General features: G+C 36.2%; 1 protein-coding gene across 3 annotated transcripts in view; it reads right to left on the bottom strand.

The window, feature by feature from the left end:
- The window catches only part of ZPBP (zona pellucida binding protein), a 114,528-nt gene that overhangs the window by 22,570 nt on the left and 77,868 nt on the right, over nt 1–14,090 (bottom strand). The window lies entirely within an intron of this gene.

Raw genomic sequence — 14,090 nt, forward strand, 5'->3', positions numbered from 1 at the left:
CTTAACATGTAGAAATTAAATGTCACACTTCTAAATAACTGATAGCTTAAAGTAGAATCAAGAGAAACGAGCATTTTGAAGTGAATGAAAATGAAAATACAACATGTGAAAATCTGTTCAGCGCTACTAAAGCAATACTAGGGTACTGAAGGATACAAATTAGCCAAATGTTGCCAAGAAAAAAAATGACCTGAACAGCCATATGTATTTCAAAAACTGAACTTTTAGCAAAAAACGAAAGACAAAAAAAAAAAAAAAAATCCCAACAAAGAAAAATCAAAGGTGTACTCTGGCTTTGCCTTGCTGTTTATAGTAAAATGCAGGAGGAAGCAGAGAAACTGAGGACTGCACTGTTCGGCAAAAAGAACCAGCATGTGATCATTTGAAAGGTTCTTGGCCTACCCACATTGCAAAACACGCTGAAATCGGGATATTCGCTAGCAGAAAAGCAAGCTTTGGGGACAATGATGGTATGGCCAGATAAACTTTTGTTACTGAAATTAGGTATGTGACTCATAGATCCACTCAACCACCCCAAAACCTGGAATTGATATTCACAGTTATTCAGAAAAGATCTGTGCCTCCACAAGATTTTTGATTAATGGTGTGAGCATCCAGGACACAAACAGAACACCCGCAAGGTTTCTGAGAATGTTTTACAGCAGAAACACTGCTCACATGGACTAAAGGGGACAGACAGGTTAAAATTAAAGAGGGCTGTTAGAGTTCCAAAATTTTACAAGCAGGCAATGGGCCGGTATTATTATCTGCAAACATGTGTTCCCCTCTGAGGAAAAAGGGAGGAATGACTGGCAGGAGAGCATCCCAGGCCCAGAGGCTGACCAAGTGAGAGCCACGGGCCTGGAACCTGCAGCCATGGACTCCGTGGACCCAGAAATCCGTGCCTCTGTGTGTCCCCCGGGAAAAGGCCTGAGATACAAAGGACTATGGTGAAACCCTGAAATTTAAAGGAATTTTCCCTCCTGAGTTTCAAACTTGCTGACTCCTTTCTTTCTGGCAATTTCTTATGCCTATCCCAGTTTATTTTGGAAGCAGGTAATTTTTTTCCTAAGTTCAAATGTCCACAGACAGAGAGGAAGTTTGCCCCAAGATGGATCACCAGTGGAGTCACAACCATACACAATGTGGAGGACTTAAATAATGGGGATTTGGAATTTCTGAACCGATATTTGAGTGAGATTTTAGACTCAGAGGTGAAGTTGTAATGGGATGAAATTTTAGAGGATGCTGGGATGGGGGAATGGATTTTTGAAAGCGGTAGAGTCAAGAATATTTGAGGGCTAAGGGCAGATTGCAGTGTGTTGAATTATGTCCCTCAAAAAGACAGATCTAAGTGTTAACTCCTAATACCTTTGAAACTGATCAAAGCACTATACTTAAGTGAATAATATAGCATACTATGGTATACTTAAATCCAAACCATAGATTAAATATAAAAGGATTAAAAATCCAATTAAAAGACATTGTCAAAATGGATGAAAACTTGAAGTTTCATCTATAAGGCTGACACACATTAATTACTTTCAAAAAATGAAAAGGTTAGAAAACATCACACAAAAATCTGGAGTGGTTTTACTAATATCAAAAAATTAATTTTAAAAACAATCATATTTGAGAATTTTGACCATTTTTTTCCTGGTAAGTGACAAAACTGAATAGAACAAAGAGCCACAGAAGTAGAACAAAAATCCCATTTGAATATAGGCTATATTAACAAACATGCATTATCAAGTACATGAACAAAACTGAGACTTACAGACCAATACACTCAACAACTACAGGATTCACATGGTTTCCAATAAAATAACTATAAATATATGGATTAAATTAACACAGTATTTTCATTCACCACAGTAGATTAAATCAGAACTCAATATCAAATTACATTTTGAAAATCTCCAAATATTCAAGATGCATATATTTTTTTTGAGGAGGAAAAAAGAAAAAAACAAAAGGGAAAAGTGTCCTTTGGCAGTTGGGTAGTGACATGGAAAAGGAACAAACGGGTAAAAATTAAGATTTTTAACAAATAAAACAAAGAACTACAGCAACAGCTGTCCCGCTAGGGTGACCCTGTTTTCTGAACGCCTCCCCCTGCCACCCCATGACCCACCTCACTCTGCCTGCCCCTGTGCGGAGAACCCCAGAACCCCTCGCCCACACCCTACCAGGGCACCCCCTGCACAGAATGTCCTAGGACAGCCACTTCAGTTTCAGCTGTCCTCCCAGGGTTCCCTTTGTACAGACAGCCCTGGGACCACTGGCTTCCATACACTTCAGCCGTCTTGACAGGGCACTTACTCTCTGCTTGGTGAGCACTGGGACCACCTGCTCCACACCAACTTCAACTCTGGTCATCCCTCCAGAGCACCCCCAGCCATGCCGGCCACAGCTACAGCCAGCCAACCAAAGTCACCAGGAACACACAGTCTACCGAGAGAAGGACCATATGCAAGACCATTCCTTCAAGTTTACAAGAAGCTGTCCATTCCACCTAACTCCCAGAAACACAAAAAGTCAATCAAAACGAGGAGATGGGAATATACTCAAAAAAGAAAGGAAAATACAAAACCTCAGAAAAAGAACCAAATGAAACAGAGACAAGCAGTATGCCTGATAAAAAATTTAAAATAATGATTGTACAGATGCTCACTGGGTTGGAGAGAAGGGCATAAGAACTCAGTGAAAACTTCAAGAAAGGGAGAGAATGTATAATAAAGAACCTATCAGAATTGCAGAATACAAGAACTGAAATGGAGGACATAGAGAGAGAGAGAAAGAGACAGAGAAATCTTAAAAAAAAAAACTGAAATGAAAAATAGGAATGAAGCAGTGAATCAGAAGATAGAAAAATTGAAATTATCAAGTCTAAGTTACAGAAAGAAAAATGAAGACTTGTGGGACATCTGCAGGTGGAAATTATGGGAATCCCAGAAGGAGAAGGGAAAGGCAATGAAATAAAGGTCAAAAACTTGAATGCATGAATTTATAAATAGAAGGACTTAACAAATCCAAGTAGGATAAACTCAGAGACGCACAGCAACACACATTAAAACCAAACTGTTGAAAGGCAACAGTACAGAAAAATACTGAAAGAAGCAAGACATAAACAACTCATCACGTACATGAGATCCTACGCAAGACTATCACCCAATTTCTCAGCAGAAATCTTGTAGGCCAGGAAGAAGTAGCACTGTATACCTAAAGTACTGAAAGAAAAAAAGGGTCACCTGAAAATTCTACATCTGGCAATAATGCCTGCTCTTCAAAAACAAGGGGGAAATTAAGCTATTCTCAGATCAAGAAAAGCTGAGGGAGTTCATTACCAAACCACCTGCCCTACAAGAAATGCTAAAGGAAGTCATTCAGGTAGAAATAAAGAATGCTAGACAGTAACTCAAAGCCAGGAGGCAATATAAAGATCTCTGGTAAAAGTAAATACATGAGGAGTATAAATGTGGGTATTATTATTTCAATTTGTAACCACTTTTTTATTTTCAAAATGATTTACAAGAAAAATGCAGAAAAATAATTACACATCTCTGTTTTGGGGCACACAATATTAAAGATACAATTTGTGACACAAACAAAGGGGGTGTAGAGCTTTTATATTTGAATGAACTTAAGTTGGTATCAGCTAAAATTAAAGTCAGGTTGTTTTATGTCATCCCCATTGTATAGCCCTGCTATAGATACAAAGGAAATGAGAAGGGAATCAAAAAAGTGTCACTATTAAAAAAATCAACTCAACAGAAAAGGACATCAATGGAAGAAATTAGGAAAAAGAAAGTTTTAAGAAATACAGAAAACAAATATCAAAAAAACTGACATCCCTCCTTTTAAGCAGTAACTTTAAATGTAAGTGGATTAACTTCTTTAATCAAGAGACAGATACTGGCAGAGCAGATAATAAAAAATGATGCAATTACGTTATCCACAAGAGACCCAAATAGGCCTGAGATGCAAATAGGCTGTAAGTAAAAAAACAGGAAAAAAGTTATAACATGCAAATAATAACCAAAGAAAGCTGGAGTGGCTATCCTAATATAGACAAAATAGATTTTCAGAGAAAAACTTAACAACAACAACACAAAAAGATAGGAAGTACATACTGATGAAGGACAATTTAGTTCATCATGAAGATACAACAATTATAAACATACATGTGCCGCACCTAACAATAGAGTCCCAAAACATATAAAGCAAACTGACGGAACTGAAGGGAAAAAGAGTTATACAAAATAGTGACTTGAATACTCCACTTTTAATAATAACAAGCAGACAAAAGATCATTACAGGCCTTGAACAAAACTATAAACCAAAAGGACTTAAGAGACATACACAGAAGCCTCCACCAGAATAACTAAATACATATTTTTATCAAGTGCACATGGGACATTCTCCAGTACAGACCATGTGTTGGATCACAAAAAAAATAAGTCTTAATCAATTTTAAAAGATTAAAATCAATGAAGTATCCTTTCTGATCCCAAAAGAATGAAGCTAGAAATCAGTATATTAAGAATACTGGAAAATTCGCAAATGCTTGGAAATCAAACAATATAAACAATCAATGAATCAGTTAATAAACACAAAGGAAATAAATATCATGAGACAAATAAAAACGAGAACACTATATACCAAACCTTAAGGGATGCAGCAAAATAAGTGCTAAGAGTGTTATTTATAACTAAATATATACATCAAAAAAGAAGAAAGATCTGAAATTAATAAACTGACTTAAGGAACTAGGAAAAGTGAAACAAACTGAGCACAAAGCCAGCAGAATGAAGGAAATAATAAAGATTAAAGGTGAAGTTAATATATATATTTTATATACTACATATAATATATATAACAGAAAAAATCGACAAAGCCCAAACAAAAAAAATTGACCACTTCAGCTAGTTTGAGTAAGATTAAACGAGAGAAGACTCAAAATACTAAAATCACAGTATCAGTGAACATAGGAACATTACTGATTTTACACAAACAAAAACGTAGGAATAGTATTACTGATTTTGAGAATATAAAACTATACTATTAATAATCATATACCAACAAACTGAATAACCTAGATGAAATGGAAAAAATTCTAAAAACACATAATATACTAAAATGACCCATAAAGAAGTAAAAAATCCAAATGGACCTGTAACTGGTAAGATAATGAATCAGTTATCAAAAACCTCCCCAGAAGGAACAGCCCAGGATCACATGGCTTCACCAATGAATTCTACCAAAATTTAAACAATAAGTAACACAAATTCTGTTCTCAAACTCATCCAAAAATTTGCAAATGAGGGAAAACCTCCTAATTCTACAAGGCTAGCACTTCTCCGGTACCAAAGCCAGACGAAGACACTTAAGAAAAATACATTCCAATAACCCTTAAAATACTGATGAAAAAATCCTCAACAAAATACAAAGAAACCAAATTCAGCAACCAAGCAGGTTTTTATTCCCAGAATGCAAGGATGGTTCAACATATGAAAACTTGATCAATGTAATATACCACATTAACAGAATAAAGGGAGAAAAATCCAACACATGCTCATCCAATGAATGCAGAAAAACCATTTTCCCAGTGTTAATACTCATTCAGGATAAAAATAACAAACTATGAGGGGAAGAAAACTTTCTAAACATGGTGAAGGCCAAAAATGAAACACTCATAGCAACATCATATTCAACAATAAAAGACTGAAGCTTTTCCCCCAAGACCAAAATCAACACAGATGTCCACATTTGCCATTTATATTCACCACAGTGCAAGTTCTAGACAGAGTAATTTGGTAAGAAAAAGAAATACAAGGAATCCAACTGTAAGTGAAGAAGAAAATTATTTCTGCTCATGATCTTATGACTCAAAAAAAAAAAAAAAAAAAAAAAAAAAAACAAACCCACCCCTGTGAATCTGATAAACAAATTCGGCAAAGTTGCACCATATAAAATCAATACACTAAAATAGTTGCATTTCTCTAAGTCAGCAATGAACAATTCAAGAGAAAATTTAAAAAACTATTTTACAATAGTATCCAAAAAAATAAAATGTTTAGAAATAAATTTAAAAGAGGAGATAGAAGACCTGTACACTGACAACTACAACTTTCAACATTGCTGGAAAAAAAGAAAAAGAAAGAACACACAAATAATTGGGAAGACATCTGTATTTATGGATTGGAAGGCTTAATATTATTAAGATGAAAACACTAATGCCACACAAGGTGATCTACGGATTGAATGCAATCCCTATCAAAATCCCAACCATGTTTTTTTTTTTCAGAAATAAAAAAACTCACCTTAAAATCCGTATGTAAACTCATGCATCTACAAGTAACCAGAAAATATTAAAAAAAAAAAAGACAAAATTGGAGGAATCACACTTCCTGATCAAAACAGCGTGGCATGAACACAGACATCCAGACCAATGGGACATGAGAGAATCCCAGAAACAAACCCTCCCCTACATGATCAACTGACGTCCAACAAGAAAGCCAAGAGCATTCCATGTATAAAGGATAGCCTTTTTAATAAAAGATTTCTGGGAAACTGAATACCCCGCATGTAAGTAAATAACAATGGACCCTGACTTTCCACCGTATACAAAAATCAATTCCCCAAAGGCCCCACCACCAAACACCACCATACTGGGGATTAAAAAAACATACCCACCTCTACCTATACAGACACTTCAATTGAGCTTTTAGGAGAGCATGAGCTTTTCAATAAATGGGCCTGAGAAACTGGGCATTCAATAGGAGATAAAATCACACTGCAACTTTACATGATACGAAACAATTCAACTGCGATCTCAGTTAAAGCACATACTCACACTTAAAACTTAAGAATTATACCTTATTCCTCCTGTCCTCCTCATGCTTTCACAATCCACGAATAATGTTTCTTGACTGTGCCCCTTAAATTTATTAAATCCATCCACTTTCTCTATTGCCATGGGCAGGACTCAGTTATTAATTAGGCCATGCTCAGTCTTGCTTTCGTGTGTGTTTTCTGCCAGGAAAACTCTGTTCACAAATCTTTATGACATACTTCTCATCACACAGGGCTCGACTCAGGAGTCACTTTTTGAGTCAAGTCTTCCTCAAAATCCAAATGATATGGTCCTCCATCCAAACCCTAGTTACTATCTCTGATGGTCAGTCTCCATTTAAACCCACAGCCTGGTGCACTTCCCACCCTTCTGTGCCCTGTGCTATGCTTCTTGGAGCTAATACTGAGAGACTCCCTATCACCCAGGGTCCCTCCCTTTGTGTCTGATTGGAAGGAGGCTCCCTTAGAGGTCTGCACAACAGGGCATTCGTTACCCCCTGCCTCGCTGCTGGGTGTCCGCAGTGACCACCTCGCCATATGCCCACAGCCTGCCCCAGGCAGCCCGTCTCCCCAGCTCCAGCCCTACAGGCTGCATGGCTCCTTCCTCGTCCTCCTTCAAGCCTGGGGATGGTACGTGATACCAGCTTCAAGGCGTTGTAGTTCTAGATGCTTCAACACACCTTACTGGCCCCCGCATTCCACCCAAACCTCCAACTGCGGCACTTTCATTAAATGCTATTGGATATACTAGTGTTTCCTGTTTGAACCCGACTGATACGCTAGAGCGTATCACATCACCCTGTTTAATGTTTTTATTGTGCCGATCACCACGTGCAATGATTTTATTACCTCTTCTGTTTAAGGGTTGTTTGATCTGATAAACTTAAATATCAGAGAAGCCACTTTTTCAGTTCATTCATCAATGTACCCCTAGGGTCTGACGTTTAGCAATAAGCCACTGTATATATCTCTGAATTCTAACACGTCTGGATGAATAAAATAGAAAATAATGCCGCTACTATACTGAAGGTATTTATGAGTTGCTGAAAGATAAGGATGAAATGGCTCAGGATGGGAATAGCAAGTTATGCTATGAAGCCAGCATCTTATTATTGAAGGTTTTAAAGTAAAAAATGAAGGGATTACATTAGGAATTTAGGGGTATAACTGAAAGCTATGTGAGATATGGGCTGAAGAGGAGAAGAAGAATTCCCCAGTTAGGAAGGGAACGTAATCATTCCACATGAGTGTGTATGCGCGTACACACACACACACACACACACACACACACACACACACACGGAATTCAAATTAGACGACTGTAACAGGAATAGAGACGAGAAGATAAATTTGGGAGAAAGACCTAAAGGAGGATTTAACTGCAGGTGGGCAGAGAGGGAGAAAGAAGGTACAGAACAGTTAAGAGGAGACCATGGAAGGCTGTCTGGGGAACGGGCCTTGAGTGGCAAGTGTAAAATCCCTGGAGACTAAAGGGAATTAGCCGACGCAGCCTGCGGTGAGGGGAGTGACGCGGCCTAACTCTGTATGGCTGTAAAAGTCTGCTTTTTACTTTTTGAAAAGTGATGCTTGCAGTCCAACAAAAGAAGTTCCAAACTGTCTGTAATCCCATCTCTATTGTGAGAGACGCTGGAGACGGTGTGAACATTTAAAACTGATAAAATAACCAAAAATATCCAAAGTCAAAATGCTCATTTTTTAAAACTAGTAGTCACATTTCTGTAAATGTATACAAGGAAATAACTCAAAAAATAAAAGCTGAATAATTGTAATGGTAAATCATCTTTAATATCATGGTAACAATAGGAATGCTTGGCTATCCATTTTAAGTAAATAAAACCAGTCTGAATTTCTATTGTTGGCTATCCATTTTAAATAAATAAAACCAGTCTGAAGACAGCAGAATAATACAGAACTATGTTTATAACTTAATGGTTAAAAGAAAGTAAATCATAATGATTTCATTATTCCCACTGAGCCATTACTAATAGCTGTTAGAATTGTAAATTTATGAAGACAAAAATCAAGTGATACCATACAAAAAGAAAAAAAAAAAAAAACCCTTGTAAATTTCTTTTCTTCACAGTGCCTTTAACAGTGGTGTTCGAGCTTTAGGGGACAATTTAGTATCTTTACATCTTATTATGAAATATAACACATGAAGAGAGAAAAAGACATAAATGTACAATATAATGAATATTGCACAGAAACCTATCTGGAAACAGTTTAGGCTGTAACACAAAACTGCCATCACCCCCAAATTCCTCCTGTGCCCCCTCCAATCACACTCCCTTCCATCCCTCCAGAAGTCAACACTCTTCTGTTTTGTGGTAATACTGTCCCTGGACTGCATTCTAGTTTCAGCATTCATGAATATATCTCTATAAAAGAGTTGAACTATGCCTACGCTACATGGATTCCGTGGTGTTTAGCTTCTTTCCTGTAAGTTAATAAAATGCACCCATATGACTGTAATCCCCATTCATTCACTGTCATTCCTGTAAAGCATTCCATTGTATGAATAGATCACTAGTTATTCACACGTCTTAGCATTAGTGGACACTTGGGTTGTCTCTAGTTTGGGACTATTAGAAAATACGCCGTGATGAAATTTCCCCAAGTCAAACGCTAGTCACAGAATGCGTGCACGGCACATTTACTACGACATGCAACTGTTTCCCACAGTGGCATGATCTCCACTCACACAGGCAGAGTGCGGCTGCTCCTGGGCCTCCACCCCTTTTCGGCACCTAGTATTCCCTGACTGTTTACTTCCTGTCAATCTCAGAGCTGTGTAGTCGGATCTCATTCTGTCTTGAATTTACATTTCCCTGATTACAGAAAGTGTGAACGTATTTTCATGTACCCATTGATGACCTGGAATTACTCTTTTGTTAAGTACATCTGTTCAAATCTTTTCCCATTTTTGAAAATTGTTTTGTCTTTTTTAAAAAGTGTTTTTTTTAATTTACTTTATTTTTTATTTTTTTATTTTTAATATATGAAATTTATTGTCAAATTGGTTTCCATACAACACCCAGTGCTCATCCCAAAAGATGCCCTCTTCAGTACCCATCACCCACCCTCCCTTCCCTCCCACCCCCCATCAGCCCTCCGTTTGTTCTCAGTTAAGAGTCTCTTATGCTTTGGCTCTCTCCCACTCTAACCTCTTTTTTTTTTTTCCTTCCCCTCCCCCATGGGTTTCTGTCAAGTTTCTCAGGATCCACATAAGAGTGAAAACATATGGTATCTGTCTTAAAAAGTGTTTTGTACTAAATTTTTAAATATGTTCTGGGTAGTGGTCTTTTGTTGGTTATATCCATTACAAATAATTTTCCCATTCTGTAGACTACCTTTTCTCTCTTTGCAGTGTCTTGATAAACAGAAGTACTTAATTTAGTAGAAAAAATTATCAACCATTTAATTAAAGTTAGTGATTTTTGTGTGTCTTTTGGGAAATCACTTAAAAAAAATTTTTTTTAACATTTATTTATTTTTGAGAGACAGAAAAGACAGAGCACAGTGGGGCAGGGGCAGAGAGAGAAGGAGACACAGAATCCAAAGCAGGCTCCAGGCTCCGAGCTGTCAGCCCAGAGCCCGATGCGGGGCTTGAACTCACAAACTGTGAGATCACGACTCGAGTCAAAGACGGTTGCCCAACTGACTGAGCCACCCAGGTGCCCTGGAAAATCATTTTCTGATGCTGAAGACATGATGATATTTCTCTACACTGTATTCTAACATATTTACTATTTATATGTATTTATGTCTATAACATGTCCGGAGGTGATTGTGACTTTTTAAACTGGGTCCAATTTCATTGTTTTTCTTTATGGCTTGGCATTCCAGTATTACCTCTCTGACACTTTTTGTTTTACATATTTAAAACCATGTTATTAAGCACTCATAAATTTAGCAATCTTACATTATTATATCTTCTTGACAGACTTACCCTTTTATCATCATGTAATGCCCCTCTGTGTATCTAGTGAGACTTCTTGCCAATCCTGTTTTGTTAATATCAGCTTTTTTATTATTATTATTTTTCTTGGTTCTTTGATTTAAAATTAAAACAAAGGTTCAGGGTTGCATATCTGAGCAAGATAAATTTTGGAGTCTAAAAGACCTTATTAAAAACAACTGTATCGTTTAATTCACTTTTACTGCATAAAGTACGCAGGTGTTTTATAAGGTATACTTTATCAATAAAATCATCTCAAGATGTTTAAATACTGTACCTACAACCTAATTATTTCTGACTACTCACAGACACGATATCACTAACAAAGAGCTCCCTGGGAGCTTGGAATGTACAGCAGCAAATCTTATGTTCAAAGAAAGCAACAGAAATTGACAATATTACATAAACGGTTACTGAGCTATACATTCAATCTGCAACAGTCAGTGAAAAATAGTCTGCTTTCCCAGTAGAAGGAAAGTTATCTTATCTGGGTACTGCTTATCAGTGTTACTATTCAAGCATTTAAAAAAGGTGTTGCCACACCAATGCGAATACTCAGGAATCTCAGACCTCCATGTGTATCAGAATCACCTTAAATGCTTATTCCAGAAGGAGATGTCTGCTTCCCATACCTTGATATATTTTTCAGAAAATCTTTAGGTAATTTTGATACACACCAGAGTTTTAAAACCACTGCCAAAGTTTAAGAAGAAAAAGAAGGTGTAGTGGGAAATTATGTCAAAAAACGTTATTTGACATTCAGGTGTTTTTCTAAGGCAATTAAATACGAATAAAATGGAGAAAAATAAAAACAAGATAAGAGTTTTACAGAAATAATACAAACTACAGAAATCATCCAGGAAATCAAATTTCAGAATCTGTGTTTTAAAAAAAATTATATTAGAAAACAATATAATCTTCTAGCTGGTCTTTGGTTATATTATCTTTATAATCTATGAACGTATGAGACATCTAGTATTCATAGACTTAATTAGAATCTTCTTTCTTCAGCATCAAAATGATTGACAAAATCATGACAAAACTAAGCAATGCTAAATATGAAATGAGAGAAGTATTTTACAGTGAAAATTAATTTAAAATGCTAAACGAATTAGAAATGAGAAAGATAACATAGGTAAAAATGTTAAGCCTCCACTAGTTTATAAGCAAGCAATCTTTATCTGTCATCTAGAAGTAAAATCACAGAAGTAAAGTATGACATCCAAAAAAGAAGAAAACACCCGCTGTTCACTTAATCTACTGCTGAGAAAGTAAACGTATTTTTCTCACATTCATGTCCCAATCAATCCTCTTTGTTAAACATAAACTTGCTGTCTCTTCATTTTGGAAATAAGTTGTTTTACAAAGTACCTCATGTTTTCATTTGCTTCTCTCTAGCATTCCATTTTATACCAAATAGATTTAAGTTCATTTAGTATGCTAATTTTGTCTTGTAACTAATGGCACATTTAATACCGGCTTCCAATTCAAAGGATGAGTTAAATATCTTTTTGGGTAGCATTTGCTCTCTAAAAATTTTGGAGCGATGGCCTCATGTAATATAGACAAAAGTACTGTATGCGATGGTCACATTATACTTAATGAGTTCTGTTTTAAAAAGGCAGCTCAGTCTTACTTCATTCGTGTAACAGAAATGATGACAGCACAAAGGTAATTCTAAATTAAAACATTTATTTACCATATGTTGGCATAAAATGAAATTTAGCAAATCACTAGTTAATAAGTATACTGAGCAATGATAATGATCCCATAAAAATGAAAAAAAAAAATGTTCTTTCTCCCCTCCACTCAAAGATAGGACTCCTGCTGCCACATTAAATTTGTACCCTTCCACTCTGCCCTCTCCAAGCCCAGCTAAACCCAGAGCTCTTCTGACAGCACCCCTCTAGCCCTGGTTATGCAACCTCCCCGCCCCCCCCCCCCCAACCTGATGCTCCTTCAGGCCCCTGACTTGGCTAGAACTGCTATCCCTGCATGTTCAAAGTCCTACCTCAAGTCTCACATCAACCCAGAAAGCCATGTCTAATGACATCCTCTGTGACCCAGCCTATCTGTAACTCAGTTTCCTTTATATCATTTCCTTTTCATTCTCTTCCCTATGCCTCTTGTTCCCTAACTGTTCTACGAATGCATTTCCTGTGTCTGTAAACTCTGTGGGCACAGACCCCATGTCTGGGAGAACAAAATAGTATAACAGAGGCAGGAAATACTTCTGAGACTTGTAAGTTTCATTACATACTTCCCATGGGGTCTGTTGTCAGGAATAAAACAATTATTTTAATGAACTTGATCAAACAGGATGATGCATAACAGACTGAATGTTATAATTGCATGGCAAAATGAGAGAATGTGACAACTGTATTATCCAAAATTGTATAAATGCAAAAAAATTTTCAGTAGTAAAATTTTTATGCTTCTCAGAGATTCAACCCTATTATTTCACTTGAAAAAGCTATGCTTAACTATTTCAAAATTCTTGGAATTAATGACATACAAATATTTAAGCTTTTTAGTTTATCTTAGGTCTTTATAAAGTGAAAATATAAATGCATTTAATAGACAGCTAAACTACCAGGTTCTGGTCTCACTGTTTGGTTTTTCCAGGGTTTCTTCACCATTATCTGTGCTCTAAAGTGATATACATAATCACAGATTATCAAAATAGTTACACAGTTGGTACATGTGTTTTATTTGTTAAATGTGTCATATTTCCTAAGATAATTTTTCAAGTACATTTTGTCAAATTTCATATCCTTAACCAAAAACTCAATCAGAAAAAAAAAGGAAAAGTATTATCTACCAATTAAGTCAAGCAAAGGAAAAAGAAAATTTAGTGCTCTATTATACTAAAAGGATTTTGATCTAACTTAAGATAGAGAGTAGAAAAGAACAATCAGAGAAGACTGAATGAAAATGGTACTAATTTACTGATGTTGCTATTAGAAAGTCTTTTAAAACTGAAGATTAATTGCCTCATTCAACTTTTGAAAACAGAAATTCAAAGACTCTGAATCCATGAATTAACTTATTCTAAACAGCCGCTATAGAACTCTCTTCTTTAATAAGGAAAAGACAGATGAAAGCCAGATAGCACAGATAGCTCCAGATAGCCCTGGAGCTCCGATCAAAAGTCAGAAAAAAAACAACTGATAAGAAAATAATTCATATACTTATTGCAAAAAAGAGAAAGTAAGAATATAGCTAGTCTAAACTGTACAAATGTAAACTCATCAAT

The sequence above is a fragment of the Panthera onca genome, chromosome A2 (assembly GCF_046562875.1).
Source record: "Panthera onca isolate mPanOnc1 chromosome A2, mPanOnc1 haplotype 2, whole genome shotgun sequence".
Classification (NCBI taxonomy): Eukaryota; Metazoa; Chordata; class Mammalia; order Carnivora; family Felidae; genus Panthera; species Panthera onca.